Source organism: Hylobates moloch, unplaced genomic scaffold (genome assembly GCF_009828535.3).
Source record: "Hylobates moloch isolate HMO894 unplaced genomic scaffold, HMol_V3 SCAFFOLD_2, whole genome shotgun sequence".
In the NCBI taxonomy this organism is placed as follows: Eukaryota; Metazoa; Chordata; class Mammalia; order Primates; family Hylobatidae; genus Hylobates; species Hylobates moloch.
In genome coordinates, this window is record NW_026652277.1 from 12,186,975 (window position 1) to 12,202,919 (window position 15,945).

At 45.5% G+C, this 15,945-nt stretch overlaps 1 protein-coding gene across 10 annotated transcripts in view; it reads left to right on the forward strand.

Annotated features, from left to right (window-relative positions):
* FAM107B (family with sequence similarity 107 member B) overlaps positions 1-15,945 on the forward strand; it is a 254,279-nt gene that overhangs the window by 222,555 nt on the left and 15,779 nt on the right. The window contains exon 1 of one of the 10 annotated variants that reach the window (XM_058431604.1): positions 1,772-1,923. The exons of the other annotated variants lie outside the window; for them this stretch is intronic. The gene's annotated coding sequence lies outside the window, so the exon portion shown is untranslated. Of the gene's footprint in view, positions 1-1,771; positions 1,924-15,945 lie in introns of those variants that run through there. 10 annotated transcript variants of the gene reach the window in all.

The window sequence follows — 15,945 nt, forward strand, 5'->3', positions numbered from 1 at the left end:
CTGCAGACTCAGTGGTAGGTGGTGGTTGTTCTCACAGACTTGTGTCGTGGGAGAAGGAGTGACTATTAAGGCTTTGTTTTGAGAGAGACAGACAAGAGAATTGACTTGAGGATGGACGCTGCAAAGTAGACATAAGATTACTGCAGTAGTCTTAAATGATCCTTAAAAGCATCCTGTTGGGGTCAAGGTGAATCGGATCACTTCACTTCTACAGGATCTGGATTATGACTGATGTCTCTGTTCCTCATCACTAAAATGAAGTGATATTTCTCCAAGGCCTCTTTTAACTCCAGAATTACATGAATTTTTGAAATGTTGAATATTTTCTAAAACAGCCTCTTTTCCATTCCCGTAAGAAAAATGGTTGTTATGCTCTATAGACAGGTGGCACCCGATGTCTGCGTATTTACCAGTGAGCTCTTTGTTTTTAGGCTTTCGTCATTCTGTGTTCCTTGTTTGCCAAGTAGGATGCTCACTTGCAGGATGCGGTCATTTTCCCATTCAGCGTTTAAGTTTTCCTGTGTCCGTTACTGTCCGTACAGTTAGTGAAAGGCTTCAGCTGAGTCCTGTGGGGAGATCACTTCGAGTTTCTGGGTTTGGGTGTGCTGTGATGGGGTGACTGAGATCACTGTCTGTGGTGAGTGAATGGTCTCGTGGAGCTGGGGTTGCCTTGCTTTTGTTTACTCGTGACTCTGCAGGGCAGCCTGTGGGAAAATGGCAAGGCTTGGCGTCTTGGAACCACAAGCCTCCAGAGGGAGTTGAGTTAATGTGCAGAGTTGAATCAGGGAAAGTTCAGAGGCAGTGTAGTTGACTCCCTTATGCCAGTACCCACACTCACTACGAATGTGTTTACATTTAAACTTTTGCCAAAGCCCGCTTAGTTTAAAAGGGAGGCTTCACATAAATGGAAAAGCTGAGGCTAAAAGGTCTAAACTTCTCTCATATTTGTTGCTTATTGCAGCTTTTATTATAGATGCTGCGAGTACTCAGCACTTCTAAGAAACTCCCATTGCTCTTGTTTCCCTTTCAACTTGGAGCTGGATCCAGAGTAGTTAACTGAGGGGCCTGGCGAGCCCCTTGTCAGGAGGATGGCTTGCCTTTGAAGGCAGTTGACTCTTGTATGTGTCTTAGTCTGTTTAGGCTGCCATAACAGATGCCATAGACTGGGTGGCTTAAACCATAGATGTTGGTTTCCTCACACTTGTGGAGGCTAGAAGTCCTAGATCAAGGTGCCAGCAGATTGGGTTCCTGGCTTGCAGACAGCCGTCTTCTCATTGTGTCCTCACATGGCATTGAGGCTGGAGAGTACAGGGAGAGAGATTGAGAAAGAAGGAGCTCTGGTGTCTTTTCCTCTTCTTATAGGGACACTGATCCCATCATGTGGGCTGCAGCCTCATGACCTCATCTAAACCTAATTACCTTTCAAAGGTCCCACCTCCAAATACTGTCACTTTGGGGGTTAGGGCTTCAACATTGGAATTTTGGGGGAACTCAGCATTCAGTCGGTAACTGTGTGTGTGTGTGTGTGTGTGCGCGCACACGTGTGCATGTGTACGTGTAGAGGAGTGTTGATTGTCCACCTGACAGCCGTTGCCATCCCCTCTTCCGTGCTGGATGCCAATTTGCATTTTTCTGGCACGTTTTGCGACTAGAGTGGTCATGTGACACTGTTCTGGCCAATGAGGCGATGGAGGAAGGCCCCCGGGGGCTTCTGGGAGTTCCTTCCCAGCTGGAGAGAGCCCTCCTCAGGGGCTGTCTCTGCCTTCCCTTCTTCCCATGTGTGCCTGAGGCAGCAGAGGCAGGGCTAGGAGAAGAGCCCAGGTCCCTCCTGCCACCTCCAAGCGATGAAGCAGCCCTGGGCCAACTCCAGCACTCTCGTGTGAACTGCGGAGGAGCCCTGCGCTTCCAGCTACTTGCAGCCAGGTGCCGTTAGCTACGCCCCACGCATCCTCACGGACCTGTGTACAAGGGCACAAGTGCCTTCCCTGGAGCTGGCAGGAGGTGCAGTCGGAAGAGCATCTGGTCCCTGAGGCCTCCCTGTGCCTGCCCCTGGACCCCCAGGGTGTCCATGTTCACAGTTGTTGACCCTCGGGTGCTTCTGTCACGTCTGCTGTCTTCTCCTCCAGGCTGGGAGCTCCTGGACCACGTCTTGCTCCCCTCTCGATCTTCAGGCCCACCCTGTGCTCCCCTGTAGGAGACACAGTAATTGGTTCAGCGAACCAGGTTCACTCAACCAGCGAGCGCTGTGGGTCCTGGTCTTGCTGACAGCTGTTGCTTTACTCCTTTCTTGTTTCTGGTGTCCTGCCTGAGAAGCCTGCGTATTGGTTGTTCACAGAAAGCCCACGAGGTGGCCTGAAGAGAGGGAAGTGGGAAAACAGACTTTAATTAAAAGGGCCTGGGCCATGGAAATAGCTGTTCTCTAGGGTTTGGTTAGAGACAGACAATCCTCCAAAGACCGAGACAGAGATGTGTCCCAGTCCTCACGCTCAGTTTTCATTGCGGAAGCAGAAATCAAATGAGAGCCAACTTAAATTCTTTTAATTATGGAACATTTTAAGCCTACAGAAAAAACACATCATTGTTACCGTTGTTTCTGGCATTAAGGTCTCTTTTCTTTTTAAGAGTGAAAAATGAAGTTTTCCAGACAAACACTTAACTAATTCAGTATTTCAAAAGTGAAATATAGGCTGAACATCCCAAATCTGAAATCTGAAATGCTCCAAAATTCAAAAATTTTTGAGCACTGACATGCTGCTGAAAGGAAATGCTCACCGGAGCATTTCAGAGTGTAGATACTGAGAAATATTCCAAATATTCTAAAATTGGAAAAGCTTTGAAATCTGAAACACCTCTGGTGCTTCGGATAAGGGATGCTCAACCTGTAGTGAGTGAGTGGTTGGAAGTTAAAACATATTCTTCTGTAGAAACAAACCTGTTTGACCCACAATTTGTCCAATATACAGAGATTTGAGATGAAAAACTTACAAAATGATAGGATGTCTGGTTGTCATTTTACCAGTAAGGAAACAAACCCAGAGAAGTGAAGTCAGGATTTAGGTTTGTGGACCTTTTATTTAAGGTTCTTTCTACTCTGCCATACGTTACTAGTGACTTCAGACAACAGTGTCGAATTTCATCAGCCAAAACCCACCGGGAACACAACGTGTAGTTATACAGAAGTTGGCTTCATTTAGCTTGCTTCTGCCGGGGCCAGTGTACCCAGAAGAATCCTGGGACTATTTTGGAAAGGCAGACTTGGGGTTGTTGTTGGACTGGGTGATTTGAAGGTGGAATTAGGGAAATGCGGCCAGATCTGGGTTGGATGTGGCCAGGAGGCAGAAACAATTCAGTGATTGAGTATCCCAACAACTTTTATCTAGGAGGTAGGAGATTGAAGTAGAGTTAGAGTGGCCATGCAGTAAAGAATTTGCAATCATACGTGTTGGTGAGAAAAGGGGGCATCTGGTTATTTTTGTGGTAGTAATGTGGGCCCATCTGTGTCCATTTTTGAGCATTCATTATGTTCTAATGGGAATATGGGGGTCAGGTTGTCAATTAGACTGGTCTTTACTTTGAAGGTTGGTAGGGTTGAATTTAATTTGTTCACCAACTTACTTTCATTCCGAATGCTGATGCTTGAGGAATAGTAGGTTTTAATAGGAGCAAGATGCAGTGGGAAGTAGGGACTTAGAGGATGTCTAAATAATCGTGTCTGAGCAGTCACTGGTTTTTAAACATTGTAGCTGCTCAATGGTAATACTGCAAATTTTAAAAAAGGCAGATGGGTAGTTTTCGCCTAGCTTGAGAAGCTTTAAAAATCATCATGATGACTTTGTACTGTAACTTGATCGGCTGTAGAAGCACATAAACTGTCGAGCTGTTATTAAAGTGTACTTACAGTTGAAACATATTAGTCTTCAAAGATGCCATCCAGTTATTGATCCAGAGGTAACGTTAATGGTGGTGTTACTCACAGTGCCAAAACACCCACAGATCAGTAGAAAATGTGGACAATCAATTTAGAAAATTTGCAAAGCAGTCAGAAGTGAGAGGCAGGGCTGGGTAGTGAAGAGTGGACCAGACTCCGATGTTGGTCCTAGTCTGAGCTTTGCTACTGTGTGGCCCAGAATGTCTTTGCCACTCTCTTAACTTAGTCATTTCATCTCTCTGGGCCTCAGTTTCCTCATCTGTCATAATGAGGAAGTTGAACAGCTGGTCTCTGTGTTCCTTCGAAAGTTTCTGTCATAAAGTCTGTTTGAAGATAGTCTCTTCTTTTGAAAGTATTAGTTTGTTTGGCCAGTTGGGCCAGGTCATAAATATTACGGAATTATTATTCAGCTCTTGAAGACAGGAATGTTTGAGGACTTTGAAAGCTAGCCCAGCAGGAAGCTTTTCGTGGTCTGTGTAGTTTCCTTCCTCTCAGGAATGATTAGGCCGAAATCAACCATTTTCTCAGTCCATCCTCTTTGTAGTTTCCTGAGATGAATGACCGAGGTGTTTTCTCCTCAGAAAATAACACAGGAGAAAAATTCCAAGGGAGGCCTCTTTATTCAGGAACTTGCAATTTAGGAATTAAGTGTGATAACCTTATTTTACCAATTTTAATTTTGTGACTATAACATAATATAAATAAGGATTCTGTTACATGCAAATTTTGAAATCATGCAAAAACCAAAAAAGGGAAAGAAGTCAATCAAAGCTTGTATAATTTCAAAGATGGTGGCCAGGTGGTTTGGAAGCTGTGCATGGGATTGCCACATGGCCGCTCACCTCTAGCAGGCAACAAGTCTTGTGTGTTTAGTATCATGCTGCATGTCGTTGCTGATGACATTCGAGTTTTTGCTTATGTGTGCTGGTATTTAATGTGCACTTAGATCTAAATATCTTTTTTTAGCCTTCAAAGATATCAACCAGGTATTCATCAAGAGGTATATTAATGGGGATGTTAGTGATAGAGCCCAAGACACCCTCAACCCCCAGATCAATAGCTTTGTAACAGAAGTGCTAAACCACTATGAAGATGATCAGACAACAGTGGGATGCATCCTGCCATTAATTTGGCAGAAAGAGCACACGTCCAAATAGGAGAGTTAATATAGAGAGGTGCTGTAGCAAAGTGGCTCAGAGCATGGACTCTGGAGCTAGCTGCATGATGCTGCCACTTAATTAGCCTTGTAGATTTAGGCAAGTCACCTAGCCTTGCTGGGCCTTAATTTTCCTATCTGTATGATGGAATAAATTTAATGTCTACTGCAAAGGTTATGTGACACTTAGCAAACATGATAAAACACAGGTTGCTGGGCCCACCCCCCAGAGACTCTGATTCACACCATCTCCGGTATTTGCATTTAACTAATCCCATGATGGTGCCAATGCCTCGGACCCTGAGATGACACTTTGAGGATCACCATGCTGTGCATTTGTACACACAGACACACACCTAGGCATTTATTTTCCAAAGTAAAGGGCATACTGTTCGGAGCCTAATGTTTTTCTCCTATTTAGTGCCTTGTGAATATTTTCCCTTTCATTATTTATTCTAATAATGGATGATTTTAAGCTGCACTGTATTCCATTATTATTTAAATGGCTTCCATTTTTTGCACTATCATAGACCACGCCGGAATAAATATCATTCTGTGTACACTTGTCTACCTCTCTGTTGATCTCTTTAGGGTAAATTCCTAAAAGTGGAATTACTACGTTCAAGGGTGTTTCATGGTAAGGCCTTTTGCTACACGTTGCCAACAAATTCTTCAGAAAGAGAGTAGCAGAAATTTGTCTTCTGACAAGTAGTCTACGAGAGTAGAAGCTGATTTTCTAAATGTAAGGGAATAAGAAAAACTTGATCATTAACTTTTTTTCATGTGTATTTGGGCTTTGGTGGGAGTAGGCAAGAAGAATATCCGTGGATTTATAGAGTAAGTAAAGGTATGTCAGGAAAAACTAGGGAGGAAGAATAGGGCTGAACTGTGGCTTGATTTCAGGAGAGTTTCTGGGATTCAGACTTGAATTAACTGAATGATGCTGTAATGTATAGGTGTTCATATAGGTGATTTTATGCAAAGAATAAACATTGGCTTACTTTTATTTATCGTATATGGTATGGGTGACTACTGCTGTTAGTTCAAGGGTCTTGATTTTTTAAAAATGTGTTTCTTGACTGTGGTAGGTGGGAGCCCCAGGATACAGACTTTTGTTTAAGTAACATCTGCTCCACTCTGCCTTCCCGTGTGGGCCTCTCTAACCCTGGGCCAAGCAGTTGAGTCTCTCCTCGGGGTACTTGGAGTGAGGGTGGGTACAGCTTGGGTAATTCAGCATCCGTACCTAAAAACTTACTCAAAGTAGGCTTCATGTAGAGAAGTCAGTGGTTCTTGGGAACAGGGGTGAGTGAATGGAGGCGAAGGTGGGGCCCTCCACAGGTCAGTCAGGCCCTCAGGGTGGGACGAGCTGTAGGGCTCTTGGTTATAAGCCTGTGTGGTGGAGACCAACAGATGAGCCAAACTCTTCTTTATTATCAGAACATTTCACTAATAAGGGATCTCAAGGGTCATCTGGCACAACTTTCTCTTTTTGCAGATAAGGAAGCTAAATAATTTATTATTTTTGTTAAGCTTCGCCATATGAGAGTTTTTGGGTTTTTTTTTAAAATTTTTAGGATCAGATAGTGAACTTTGGAACAGAATTGGCTGCTTTTTGTTTCTTTTTTCTGGAAGAGCTGAACTTTAGAGAATTGTGGCTGCATGGTAGACGGGCAAAGCAGGAAGGACACAGTGCAGCTGAGAGTGAGGGTGGCCTGTGGTCTCTCGTTTGGCCTGGAGAACGGGCTGATTTCAACTCCTCCTGCGCTGCTCCTGAGTCACGGGTCCTACACTACCATGCCTCTCTCCCGAGCTCAGGAGGCCGAGCTCAGGACTGCGCGCTCCTTCCTGAGTGGTCTCCAAAGGCTTCAGAGTGGCCTTGGATGAAGAGCTGCTCTCTTCTGTGCCAGTCATGTTTTTTAGAATATATGTACTAGTTTTCTTCTTGCAATTCAAAAAAGTGTTTTTTTCTTTCCTTTTAGTAAAGAAACACGTATGACGGGTTATTTCTTTTAAAAAGCAACAGTTCCCCTGAACACCAAACTGTGCCTTTTACCACTGGGTGACACTGTTAGACCACAGAACATGCTTTGCTGGTAAAATCAAGAGTCCTTGAATTTCAGATTTCATCAAGCTACTTTACATAGGAGAGAGAAACTCCAAATCACTTAATAGTCATCAAATGTTATTTGATAAGTGTAATTTATCAATTTTAAGGCCAATGAGTTTAAGGCAATCAGTTATTAAAGAAATCCATTAATTGGGCAGGATTTCGATTGCTTAGAAGTTTTTGCAGATTAATGTGCTGCATATTAATGAACTAATTATTTCATGGGAATATTTATGCAAGCCAATGTACTAATATATCTATTTCCCACCAGACAAAAGTCTAAGTTATCTTTCTTTGGCGAAAGACTCACTGTTGATACACAGCAATTAATGTTACAGACTTTTAGTGAGAATTTTTTTGAGCCATCTTATTCAAAAGGAAGCACGTCTGTTGGTTAGAGAAATGGGTATTTGGTTCTCTGTACTGGTATGTGTTAAGAAGGTAATGTTTTACTAGTTCTGAGCTCTTTCAAGATCAAATGAAGACAGAATTTGTTCAAAGTGTGGGTTGACCTCCCCTACTCTGTTTTTGGCTCCTTTTGGAAATCTGATGTCTGCCCTTCTAAGTGTAAGGTGAGCATTATCTGGTCAATTTCAGCTGACCACTATGTGACTGAGATGTTTCTGAGGTTAAGAACTGAGTGCGAGTCAGGCCTTCCCTTTGTAGGATTAACATGAGAAAGAAGACAACTTCAAATTTAATTTTAATAGAAGCAGACTTTAGTATCCTACAAGAGGTATTAATGGAGTCCTGCAGGAGTGTAAAGGGGAAACACTGAGGAGGAGCCAGGGAAGACTTGGTGGGGTGAGTTCCTCCATTTGGATACTCTGAGCCCCCCCGTATTATCCTGTTCATTCGATGCTTTTTTTTTTTCTTCGAGATGGAGTCTCACTGCATTGCCCAGGCTGGAGTGAAGTGGCGCGACCTCGGCTCACTGCAGCCTCTGCCTCCTGTGTTCAAGTGATTCTCGTGTCTCAGCCTCCTAAGTAACTGGGACTACACTCATGTACCATGATGCCTGGCTCATTTTTGTATTATTATTATTTTTTTTTAAGTAGAGATGGGGTTTCTACTTGGCCAGGCTGGTCTCAAACTCCTGACCTCAAGTGATCTGCCCACCTCAGCCTCTCAAAAGTGCTGGGATTACAGGTGTGAGCCACCGTGCCCGGCCCATTCAGTACGTTTTAATAAGGTGCACACAGTGTGACATACAGCCCAGGGCTGGGGAAGGCAATGGGAGGTAAGACGAGAGGTTTGCGGGCCTCTGGAGGTCAGCCAGAGGCACAAGGAGTCGGCGGCTCCAGCTTTCTCCTAGCTCTTCTGTGTCTGCTAGTCACTTTGAGGCCGCTGCTACCCTGTATGGCTTGTGTACAAGCCATCGTGCCAGAGCATAGGGGAGAGGATGGAAGTCACTCAGAGGTCTTTTCCCTTCTGCAGAGATTCACTTCTATGTCCTTAGCCCACAGGCGGGGAAGTGCCTGGGGCGAGGGGCGTCCAGTGGAGTCTTCCATAGCAGTTCAAACAGGAGGACAAGTCTCCGGAGGAGAGGCCCCGGGAAGACTTGGGGAGGCAGGCTGTGAGCTGGTCTTTGCAAGGTGCCTGGAGTTTTACTGGCTGGGGAGGAGGGATTTCTGCCCAGGAGGAAATCGGGAGCAGAGGTGGAGATGGGAACGTGCACGGGCTTGATGTGTACTGGCTGCCTGGAGTTGATGCCAGAGAGTTAAGAACCACACATTTGTAAAGGTAATTGAGGACTCCACTATCGAGAAGGGGGCCACAGAAGGCCAAGCAGTTTAGCATCCTCTCCTGAGGTGAACACTGATGCTCGGCTTGGTAGCCCTGATCTGATTAAATGAGTTAGCTCATTGGATTTGACTGAGGATGCAGCTGGCTTAGAGGGAAAGGCAGCAGGGGGGGATGGAGGCCATGGAGAAGCCAAGTGCACAATTCCCAGGATGAGGGATGAGCGACTGGTGATAGGGGGCGATTTTCAGATGCGTTTATGGAAGGGAACTGATGATCGATTCTGTACTTAGGGTTGAAACCTGTGAGATAGAACCTTTGGGAGAAATAAGGAAGTTAAGGGAAGACTGCAAGGGATTGTTTCTCAGTGGAAGAATGGTGTGTGTACTGTCGTCTCTGTTGCTTTTGAGAAACAATAGCTCCAACTCAAATTTGCCTGGGATGACTTCTGCTACAGTGTAGGCCCTCTGGGGTGGGGTCGGCTCTGTCCTTTCAGTGTCCTTTCCAGCACCTGGGCAGTGTCTGGCACCTTGGAGGCCTTCAGTAAATGGCGAGTAAAGTGGAGCTCAACTTGACTCCTGTTGATTCTGAGGTGAACATTCCAGTACGAAGTTGGAATTTCAGAGCCAGAGCTCGGGAAGTCAGGAACTATCTCCACACACACTTGAGAAACAGCTCATGTAGCAGAAGGGGTACAGGTGTGTGGAGTCTCCAGAGGCATGACCGAGAGAAGAGGACAGGGCTGTGGCCCTCTGCCTGGATTGCTGGTGGCGTTAAAGGGAGGGAAGAGGAAGTGTGGGTAGAAAGCTGGGGGAGAATGGGGGAGGACAGAGGGAGAGTGGTCCAGGGGCTGCCTTCGCATCAGCAAGGAGATAGACACCGGCCCCAGACCCAGGAGAGGCCCAGGAGAGTGTCACCAAAGGAGGGAGCCCTGGATGGCCTGAGAAAACCCCACCGGGTGTGGACTGTCATGCGGATAGAAACATGCTGTTGCTGTGAATATTTGTTGTCTGTTAGTGACCATGGATCACAGCCCTTGGGAACAGACCTTGAGGGCCAAAAGCACAGGCACTTCTTACCGGAAAAAACACCTGACAAGCCAAGTGACACTGCCAGCTCCTAGGTAGCAGTTGGTGTGGGGAACATTAGCCAAGGTCCTTCTCAGGGTGAAAGTTCTCTGGAATAGTTCTCAGGCCCAGCCATTGTCCTGGGAATAAGCCCAAATGCACCTGTTTGGTTGATAAACATTCTGTGCTTTGGGGCTTCAGATGGGACTGACTAGGCTGGGATGCCCAGAGCTGCAGAGTGGAGCAGGCTCTGACTGTGTGTCACGTCCACATGGTAAACATGGCAGACGTCTGGTTGCCCTTCTCATTTCTCCCATAGATGTGCTGCTGTTGGCTGAACCTAGGGGACATTCCTCCCTCCCACCAGGTACTACTCACAGGATGAGGGTAGTTCTGCAGTCTACCAGGGAATTCTAGAATCTGCACAGGAGTAGAGGAAGTGAGGGTGCAGGGTTTGTGTCTTATATCTGCAGTCCTAGGACTTTCAACTGGGTGAAAAAAGTCACCAAGGATCAGCCTCTTGCCAAGACAAGGAGCTGTTATAGTTGGCTGTGGGCCCTTGAAGGATTTTATTCACCCCTTAAGCCATTTTTACGTCCTCCCCAGAGCCAGGAATTGAATGAATCTTTATTTATTTTATATTAGTTTTCTTCTGTTTAGAGACTTCTTGTTCTCACACCCTAAAGTATTTTTGTTTTTGTTTTCATTTTCTCTCTATAGTTTGTCTTCAGTCTTTTCTAAGTTTGTTTGAATATCCAACTTCCTGGCAAAACAAGATTATGCAAGAACTGCTTTTTTTTTTTTTAACTTTGGCTTTGATCATGATATGTTTGGACAATATAGAAAATGCCTCTTTTTAGCCAAGATTCAGACTTTGGGGAGGTACAAGGCCGAAGAAATTTAGTTGCAGGAGTAATTTGCTAGTTTCCATGGAAAGCAACCCAAACTGTCATTGGTTGACCATCAGCCTCACTTTCTTCTGACAGATAGCAGCTGGGTCTTGGGTACCCAACTTTGGCACAAGCCTCTCTGAGATCCTGCTCCAGTCATTTTCTTTCTTCCGCAACACTTTCCCCCTTCCCTGTCCACATGGAAAAATGAACAGAGGCCAAGATTGGGTTCATCATTATTCTTGTTTGTCTAAACTAGTGTACTTGTGGTATACGGTCATTCACTTTCATGTTGATGGAACATTAAGTAATGGAGGGTTAAAGTAACGAATTAGTTTGTTGGGACTGTTTGACCACTTTGTTGAGCATCTGCCACATGGGCAAATACTGTGGATGGTAGATGTTTTCCAGAATGCTGAGACCAACTCTGCATATGCAAGTTTACTAGCTCTGATTTCCAGTTGAGGAAATCAAGACTCAGGTTAAATAATTTTATAAAATCACATAATTGATGAGTGACCTAACCAGGGATTCTAATTCAGGATGAGTGGTCTTCAAGCCTGATGCTTTTTTCCATTATGCTGTGTAACTTCCCATGGACTGTGCACAGTTTAAGATGGATGAAATGACAGAATTGTCATTATGCAGCAGCAACCAAGTGACTTGTGGATAGTAATTTTAATAGCTGTTGAACGTGTACTCTTACACATGCAGAGGAGGGCATGCACCAAAAAGTGTACCGATTGAGGGTGAATGTTCAGAGGAAACACACCTGTGTCACCAGAATCTGTATTATCCAGAAACAGTCTTTTCCAGACCCTAGAAGCCCCATCTGTACTGCCGTCTATTCACTCCCGAAATAACCATTATCCTGACACCTAACATCAAAGGTTGGTTTTGCCTGGTTTTGAACATTGTGTACATGGACGCATGCGGTATATACTCTTCTGCATTTGGCTTTGTTTGCTCAACGTTGTATTTGTGAGATTCAGCTATGCTTTGCTTGCAGAATTGCCAGTTCATTCTCATTGCTGCGTAGTATACCACTATATCAGCACACTGCTGTTTACTTACCCACCCTACTGTTAGTGGACATTTGAGTTGCCTCCAGTTTGGGACTATTATGAATGGCCTCCCATTAACATTCTTATAAAAAACATTTATATTGATATGTTTTAATGAAATATGTCTTTCCTGCCTCCCATCTCACTTTAATGTCATCCTTTGCAAGGTGTTTTCTGTTTGGGATCGTAAAGCTGTGATATTAGAAAGCTTCTAAAGTCCTGTTGAGAGACAGGAAGTCATTCTGTTAAAATCCAACCTGGTTCCTCCATCCGTCATCCCAGCCCATGGAGTGCCTAAGAGCTTCCTTTTGGAATTACACAGACTCAGGGTCAAATCTTGGTCCTGCTCTTTAGCAGCTGGGTAACCTTGGGCAGCAGTGACAGCATTATTGTTACTGATTTATTCTTATTCGTTGCCAGTGACAGCGCTAATAGCAAGTGACATCTATTGAAAGTTTACTGTGTTGTAGGCATTGCGTTTGGTGCATTTCTTTCTTTTTTTTTTTTTTTTCCGAGACAGAGTCTCACTCTGTCTCCAGGCCGGAGTGCAGTGGCGCAATCTCAGCCCACTGCAATCTCCACCTCCTGGGTTCAAGCGATTCTCCTGCCTCAGCCTCCCAAGTAGCTGGTTTTACAGGTGCACGCCACCATGCCCAACTTTTTGTATTTTTAGTAGAGATGGGGTTTCACCATGTTGGCCAGGATGGTCTCGATCTCTGGACCTCATGATCCACCTGCCTCGGCCTCCCAAAGTGCTGGAATTACAGGTGTGAGCCACTGCGGCCCGGCGGGTGCATTTCTTATTTACTCTTCATAGCAACCCTGTAAGATCTGTCAGTCCTTTTTCATTGTTGCGTTGTTGAACTGGCGAAGGCCCTTACCCAAGATCACACTTAGAGCAAGTGACGAAGCTGGAATGCAGATGCAGGTTGCCCCACCCAAACCCATGCTCTTGAAGCTGTCAGCCTCGTTTGGAGACTGGGGAGTCATGATCCCTACCTCGTGGGCCATATGAGGACCAAGTGACAGGGGAAGCTTACATATACCCCCAGGTGACATGGACACCAACTCCAAGATGGATTCCTTTCACCGCATCTCTCAGAATGGCCAACTGCTTTTGGGGTGTGCTTTGACTACAGTGCCAGTGCCGGAGGGCAGAGCGGCCATGGCTGCTCCACTCTGGCTGTCCTAAGGAAAGCGGACCTGCCATTCTGGGTCTGGACACCTCATTAGTTGAGGAGCTGTTGCCACCTACTGGTCGTTCCCACCTCACTTGGGCCAGCTTCTGGTTGCTGTAGGCAGATGTCTGCCGGATGTTTCTTGCCCTCCTTAGTACTCACTCCCTCCTCCTCTGCCATTTTCTAAATATAAAATATGTGCCTTATTTGTAAAAATACATTTTCGGGGGATGAAAAAACTGATGAGAAAATGAATTTGATAGTTTCCCAAGAGCATCACTGTTTGGCATTTGTACAACAGCATATTGGCAGCAAATTTGTTGAGTTCGTCATTGTTTTAAATGACCATCCTGGGAAGCCACAGGGGACTGTCCTATAGCCATAGTGGAGTTTGGCAGAGTATGAAACAATAACATCTCTGCACTTACGCAGATGACTCGGGTGGGATGTCGTTTCTAAGCCTTGGTGCACCAGGTTGGTGGCCACAGAAATCCCCTGGGCACTCGTGTGTTGCCTGGTCTGAGATGGAAACTTTTGGGTTTGCCTTAGGGCCAGGCAAGTCAGGAGTTTGTGATGAAACCAACTGCATTTTGGGAAACATTCTTACCAGAACTCAGGCTCCTGCCTGTCTGGGAACTGTGGGTGCTGAGAGAGAGGCTTTGGATCCAAGAGGTGTCTTTCCCTTTTCAGGCTGACCCGGCCTGGAGTTTGCCGCCTCCACCTTACGTAACATGGGTTTCTCAGGGTATTGCCAGAGGGTTGGCAGAATCTTAGAGACGGCTTAGGAAACAGATTCTCCAAAAGTATCTTGGAATTGCTTTTAACTTTCCAGAAGTTTTAGCAGTTCAAAAGGTTGTTTCACTTTGATTGTTGGTAGTGCACCTGTAAACTGTACACGTTGCCATGTGCCAAGAGATTGTTTTAGAAAGGATTCAAGTATTAGTGCTTCTAGATAGAATTAGGTCTTAAATATTTAGGTAAACATGAAAATTAGCATAATCTCTAAATTCTGATTTTTAAATCTTAGAGGATTAGGTTTTGAATTCATCTGTTTGATGTAGAAATATGCAGATATGGAGCCAGAGCAGTCTGCTGGGGCAAGCCAGCTGCGGTCTGGGTTTGTTTTGTCAGCCCAGTTGTGAAAGTTTTCCGAGGGAATGGTAATTCACCTCTGGAAAGCAGTCAACAGAAGTACCTGGGATAGCCAGAGAGCTGGGCTTGGAGTGAACTTTGGAAAGGGAAGAACATGAAAAGCAAGGGCTCAAAATCCATCTGTAAGCATGGGATTTCCCAGTCCTCTGGGATAATAGAGTCGAATAATGACTTCCGTGTGTTGCTTAGTGGAAATTAAAGGTAGAATTCTCATCAGGCAGCATTTTTCAGTGCATAGTGTGTCTGTCTGAAATACAATTCTCTGTTATTATTCAACAGCTTAAAAATCTTTCAGCGACTCCCCTCCATTCAGAACAGCACGAGAGGCCCTTGTCACACCTCTAGACATTTCTACCCCATCTTTACTCTCAGGCTCCTGGATTCCTTGTTGCTCAGTGAGGAAATGTACCTGGCCGCTCAACGCCACTTTCTGCGCTATACCTTATGGCAGTGGAATCCAAATGGCTTAGGGACACCCTCTGTCGTTAGCCCATGCCTTTGTTACTTCATTTAAGTAATACTTTCTGAACAAGTCCAAGGGGTCAAAGGAATAGGAACATAAACCAGACGTGTTCTTTGCAGTAAAGAGAGGATAAGATTTATATCCACGTTGCTGTAATACAAGGCAGTGGTTGACGAATACTAGGAAAAGAGAACAAAGAACATCCCATAGAATTTGGGAAGGCGTCAGGGCAGATGCGGCATTTATTTGGATCCGCTAGATGCGTGAGTTTGGCTTTGTGGAGATCCGGGGCTGTGGTGGGAAAAGCCTCAGCGTGCCTTCAGAGGGGGCAGTGCTGCTGTAAGCACGCTGGTGGAGGAAGGCGGGGTGTGAGGATGTGGGGAGTAAGGGCATTGGTTTCAGCTTGATTGGAAGATAGGATTTGTGAGATGCAAGAGTTGCCTTACACCAGAGTTGTATTTTCCAGCATTGGTAGCAGTGAGCAGGATGGCTGGCAGAGGGAAAGAGCTGTGAAAAAGGTCATAGTTGTGGTTATTGCCATGTGCTAGTCACAGCTCCAGGGCGGGGTGTCACTGAGAAGCAGCTGGAACCCAGATCCCACATGGCTCTCCCGCCACCACCACTGCCCTGAGTACAGAGACTCAAGGAGGGGGTTGCTCCAGGCCCGTTCACCCCCTTGTTACTAAATGACCATTTCCCAGGCCCCAGTGTGGCCTGTGCATGAGGAGCTGCAGGGACCGTGCCACCTATTCTGAGGACAGGCTTAAGGTCTCCATGCTTAACTCAGACTGAGAGGCTCCTGTGCACCCCCTTTTCCAGCTCCAGTTGTGAAGGACAAACCAGTGAAAAAGAAAGATGTTTGCCCCTGTGTTGACAGCATATACATGTACTTCACCACACTGTCCCATGGAAAAACATCCTTCTGGGCTGAAATCCTAAATGCACTACACACACCTCTGTGCAGCCACAAGTGTCTGAAAAGTCAACCGCAGCCCTCCCCTCCTGCACCGGCTCACAGTGCCCGTGTCTCTCTAATAGGAGATAGGCTCGGGTGCCCCTCACCCTACTGGTCCTATGTGAGAAGAAAGACTTCCAAGCAACTAAATCTAGAGAGAGTTCAGAAAAAAGTCCCAAGCTAGGGCCTGTTTCCTAGATTCAGAACTAAAGTCATTTCATTCTGTGCACTGGAAGCTCAAC